General features: G+C 39.1%; 1 long non-coding RNA gene across 1 annotated transcript; it reads right to left on the bottom strand.

Annotated features, from left to right (window-relative positions):
- Window positions 1-3,621: 3,621 nt before the first annotated feature.
- LOC116421129 lies at window positions 3,622-5,422 on the bottom strand. Its single transcript, XR_004231435.1, has 3 exons — window positions 5,109-5,422; window positions 4,604-4,666; window positions 3,622-4,132 (listed from the first exon to the last, which is right to left on the bottom strand). It is a non-coding gene; the product is annotated as an uncharacterized LOC116421129 (long non-coding RNA).
- Window positions 5,423-5,798: the final 376 nt, after the last annotated feature.

The following is a 5,798-nucleotide window of genomic DNA, read 5'->3' on the forward strand; positions in this document are numbered from 1 at the left end:
TAAGAATTCATTATTTGACAAAAAATGCTGGGATAACTAGAAAACAGTATGGCAGAAATTAGGCATGGACCCACACTTAACACTGTATACCAAGATAAGATAAAAATGGGTCCATGATTTAGGCATAAAGAACGAGATTATAAATAAATTAGAGGAACATAGGATAGTTTATCTCTCAGACTTGTAGAGGAAGAAGAAATTTGGGACCAAAGATGAACTAGAAACCATTACTAATCATAAAATAGAAAATTTTGATTATATCAAATTAAAAAGCCTTTGTACAAACAAAACTAATGCAAACAAGATTAGAAGGGAAATAACAAACTGGGAAAACATCTTCACAATAAAATGTTCTGATAAAGGCCTCATTTCCAATATATATAGGGAACTGACTCTAATTTATAAGAAACTAAGGCATTCTCCAATTGATAAATGGTCAAAGGATATGAATAGACAATTTTCAGATGATGAAATTGAAACTATTACCACTCATATGAAAGTGTTCCAAATCACTATTAATTAGAGAAATGCAAATTAAGACAACTCTGAGATACCACTACACACCTGTCAGATTGGCTAAGATGACAGGAAAAAATAATGATGAATGTTGGAGGGGATGCGGGAAAACTGGGACACTGATGCATTGTTGGTGGAGTTGTGAACGAATCTAATCATTCTGGAGAGCATTCTGGAATTATGCCCAGATAGTTATCAAACTGTGCATACCCTTTGATCCAGCAGTGCTACTTACTGGGCTTATACACCAAAGAGATACTAAAGAAGGGAGAGGGCCCTGTATGTGTCAAAATGTTTATGGCAGCCCTGTTTGTAGTGGCTAGAAACTGGAAAATTAATGGATGCCCATCAATTGGAGAATGTGTGGGTAAATTGTGGTATATGAATGTTATGGAATATTATTGTTCTGTAAGAAATGACCAGCAGGATGAATACAGAGAAGATTGGTGAGACTTACATGAACTGATGCTAAGTGAAATGAGCAGAATCAGGAGATCATTATATCCTTCAACAACGATACTGTATGAAGATGTATTCTCATGGAAGTGGATTTCTTTGACAAAGAGACCTAACTCAGTTTCAATTGATAAATGATGGACAGAAGCAGCTACACCCAAAAGAACACTGGGAAATAAATGTAAACTGCTTGCATTTTTGTTTTTCTTCCTGGGTTATTTTTACCTTCTGAATCCAATTCTCCCTGTGCAACAAGAGAGCTGTTCGGTTCTGCACACATATATTGTATCTAGGATATACATTGACATATTCAACATATATAGGACTGCTTGCCATCTAGGGGAGGGGGTGGAAGGAGAGAGGGGAAAAATCGCAACAGAAGTGAGCGCAAGGGATAATGTTGTAAAAAATTACTCTGGCATGGGTTCAGTCAATAAAAAGTTATTATAATAAAAAAGAATAAAAAGCTATAATAATAATAATAATAATAATAATAATAATAAAGAAAAAAAACATTGGTAACGAACCACTGCTAGAAGAGACAGTGATCAGGGATTTCTGAAGGCCTAGTATAAGGCAAGAATGACAATCAGTAACCTCTGAGGGGGAGGTTACAAGTGGCCGTCCAACCTAGGGGCAGCTCTTTTAGGCTTGTTAGGCCCTGCAAGGGAAGTTACAACAGCCTCATCAAGAGACTAAAAGGCAAAGAAGCATAATGGATCTGGGTCTAAGTTTACCCATGATCAATGCCTGAGGACACAGCTGTGCACACAGCTCATCAGTTAGAGAGCCAGACAGGTGATTTTCTAGCAGAGAACACATCTGATGAAGAGCAGGGGAATTGCTCCCAGGTTTCTGAGGAGTGTATTCCCACACCCATTGAGTACAGTTCAGCAAGACAAAAATCAGGAGATGAACGAGGTGATTAAGCAGTTAGAACAAAATGTACAAGAACTACAGCCTGAGGAAAAGAAGAAACAAAAGATTATTTTATAACAATTAGAACAAGAAGTGCAAGAGTTATAGGTTGAGTTAGAGAAGAAACAAAGATCACTTTACAACACTTAAAACAAAAAACACAAGAGTTACAGGTTGAGTTAGAGAAGAAACAAAAAGTTACTTTACAACAATTAGAACAAAAAGTACAAGAGCTCAGGCTACAGGCTGAGGCAGAGAAGGAACAAAAAGCTACTTTACAGTAGTTAATAATGGGAGAACTAACTGAATATAATGGGTTAAGAAATCCCACAAGTTTTAAACTAGGAAAGATTTTTAACTTGGGTAGTCAAACAAGGAAGTATCAGGAGAGAAGCAAACAAAGGGTTGGTGGCTGTAGCCTCAGAGGTTACTGCATGTGGAACATAATTAAAGAAATCTTTTTTAGCATTTTACCGATTTATTTTGCCTACTACAGCTCTTGGAGATCTGCAGGGCTTAGCCATTTGGTTGAGAAAAGAGTTAAGTACCATAATTACCTTGGTGAGCTGGGCAGAAAAGGAATTATGTGTGTCAAGTATTTTGCTAAAGGGAAGGGGTATGGTCCTTTTCACTTTCAAAGCAAGGTTTCCCCTTCCAATTCTCATGCTCCCTTAGAATATTCCCTATCTTCTGACCCTCCTCCCTTAACCCTGCTTTCTTGGGTGGGAGGAGGAGAAGGAGAAGGAAGAGGAGGGGCCATGACACCATCAGCACAGACCACAAAGCAGTTCTACTCATCCCTATGTCCTCAATACAAGATGCAGGAGTAGGCTTCAGGGCCTCAAGCAAAAAACACTTGTGGCTTGATGGCAACTGTTATACTCAGAGAGTCATTAAGCAAGCCTGTGGGGGAAGGAGATTACAGTTAGGGACTCCAGCTGACCATCCTATGGCCACTATCTATGTAAATGGCATACCATTAGAAGGATTGGTAGACACAGGTACAAACCATATAGTCATTAGAGGTGCCAGTTGGCCCAGTCACTGGCCAAAGATTATAGCAAACACCTATATGTCTAGCATAGGAGGATCAATATTAGCTGAAATTAATGCTACCTCTTTGAGATGGAAATGTGAAGATAAAACAGGAGCTTTTATTCCTTTTGTAGCTGAAAAAATCCCCATCAATCTATGGGGAGAAACACCTTACAAAGTGAAAAGATTCAGGCTACTTACAACCTTTTCTACATTCTTGGAATTCCCCTATATTTGCTATAAAAAAGAAATCTGGAAATGGAAGACGTTGACTGATTTGAGAAAAGAAAATGAACAAGCTCTTCAACCTGAGCTTCCATGTCCTACTCAATTGCCTAGGAAATGGCTTCTTTGGATTAAGGATTGTTTCTATTGTATCCCTCTGGATAAGGAGGATATGAAAAGATTTGCCCTTTCAGTGCCCAGCATTAATTTAGCTAAGCCTTATAAATGATTTGAATAGACATTTTTGCTAGGGAATAAAAAATAACCCTACTATGTGTCATATGTATGTGGCTGCTCTCTTATTCCAGTAAGAAAAGCATTTCCAAAAGTTACATTGTTAAATATAATATCTGATTTGTCTTATTCAGTAGGTGTGGTACAAAGAATTGACACAGCCCAAATAAAATTTGTACCTTCCAATATATATCAGCTCTTTAAAAAACTTCAAGAGCAAATGACAAAGTGTTCAGGTAAGTATTATATTTTGCATAACCACTTTCATAATAGACTTTCAGGTCCTATTTTTTTTTAATCATCAGACAGCTTGAGCTATACATTTGCAATTTGGGATAACAAAAGAGAAAGCTAGGAGCATAGTAAAAGGCTATACAGCTTGCCTTCCTTTCCACACTCCTATGCTCCCTCCAGGAAAGAATTCTCATGGTTTGAGATCCAATATCTTTTGAGTCCTGTGTTCGAAGATCAAACTTTCTGTTTAGTTCTGGTTTTCTCAATAGAAATGATTGAAAGTCTCTTACTTCATTGAAAATCCTTCTCCTTTGAAAGATGATTCTCAGTCTTGCTGGGTAGTTAATTTTTGGTTGTAACTCCAGGTCATTCACCTTCCAGAATATGGTATTCCAGGTCTTCTAATCCTTTATTGCCAATGAAATTTGGCAAATGGACATCACCCATGTTAAGAAGCAGAGCATCTATATAACTATGGATGCATATCCTCAATTCTGCATGGCTTCACTCCAATCTAGGGAAGCAAGTAGACATATGATCACTGTTTTTCCATTGCCAGAATCCCACATGCACTTAAGACAGATAATGGACCAGTGTATACATCTTCTGTCTTTTGGTTCTTCTGCATTGAATTTGGCATTGCCTATTCCATTGGAATCCCATATAATCCCTCTGATCAAGCCATTATTGGACAGGCTATTCGTTTCCTCAAGATGCTCCTGTCTAAACAAGAAAAGTGAGTATTGGGGTTCGCACAACCCTTTAGCTCACTTAGATGCAGCAATATATACATACAATTGCCTGCATTTTTCACATTCTTTGGACCTTACCCCAGCAATGAACTTCTGGCACAAGCAGAAAGCACAGCTAACTAACAGATTGTCCAACAAGGACAAGAGCCTTCTTTTCACAGTGATGTGGAAGGGCTTAGATGGCATCTGGAAGGGCTCGGGTTGGGACAGGGTTTGGGGACCTGGGGAATGACCTTGTTGTTCCAGATGCAGACTCATCAGTAGACGAATGGATCCCAATCAGAAACATCCATGACCTGGGGAACCAAGAAGAGAAGGATCAGACAACATCATCCTTCAATGATAGCACAGAAGGATCGGCCATATGTCAGCAGCCCTTCAGACACTGATGACAGCCATGTCCCTGCTGATCATAATACCAAAAATGGTGAACATAGCACCAGTGTAGCAGCTGAATTGGACTGCCCTGGTTGATGTATGACATCTAGAGACTGACAGAACTGGGCAATGGACATAGGACAATAGGACACTAAGCTACCAGCTATTCATATGGTGGGCTGGGGAGAGGCTTTGCCCCTTTTTCCACTTGTAGGCAGAACCTCTAAATTAGTGAGTGAAAAACCAACACACCCACCTGCCAGAGTTATTGAGGCAGTTCTACAGAATATGTCTTTTCTTTTAAACACTCCTATATCAAAAGGTGTATACAATTGTAACCACAGACATATGACATCTTACCTCCCCAACATGGCTTTCTTGAGTGGGCTGAACACAATTGAAAACCCCAATAGTGGATTTAGCCCTTGTTAGGCCTAGTTCTTACTATTTTACTTCTGTTTGCCTTTGTTCTATTTTTATACACCCTGTAATCTTATTAAATGAGCTATTGTTGATGTCAAAGTTGATCTGAATTGATAAGCAGTCCCAAGAAAAGGAAATTGTAAGGGACCGAGAGGAACTTCACATAGTATAAGAGGAAGTAAAGAGTCCTTGATGTCTGAGGTACCCGGATGTCATCTCTGCAGCCAGTAAATACTGCCTCATGAGTGGAAGCTCTGGCTGCATTGAGAATGCATCATCAATGGGAGATGTCTCCTCTTATTGGCTGTGAGTGTGACCTCATAAACCCAATATAAGCAGTAGAGATCAGGAAGTAGGAGGAGTTTAGCAGGAGTGCAATAGGAGTGCAGGAGTGTGCAGGATGTGATCACTTGAAATAAAATCTTCAGCTAGCAAGCTACTATGTCTGGGCGCTCTGTTGGACATGAGAACCACTGATCTCTGAAGACCTATGATTAGGTAAGATCATTTACCTAATTTGTGGTACCTGCCAATTTGTGGTACCACAATTACCTGAATTTGAGAGAAGACTTGTTGTCAAGTTTCTCCTCCATTACCTACTATTCCTGAAATGCTGGATAATTCTGC

This window comes from Sarcophilus harrisii, chromosome 2, assembly GCF_902635505.1.
Source record: "Sarcophilus harrisii chromosome 2, mSarHar1.11, whole genome shotgun sequence".
Classification (NCBI taxonomy): domain Eukaryota; kingdom Metazoa; phylum Chordata; class Mammalia; order Dasyuromorphia; family Dasyuridae; genus Sarcophilus; species Sarcophilus harrisii.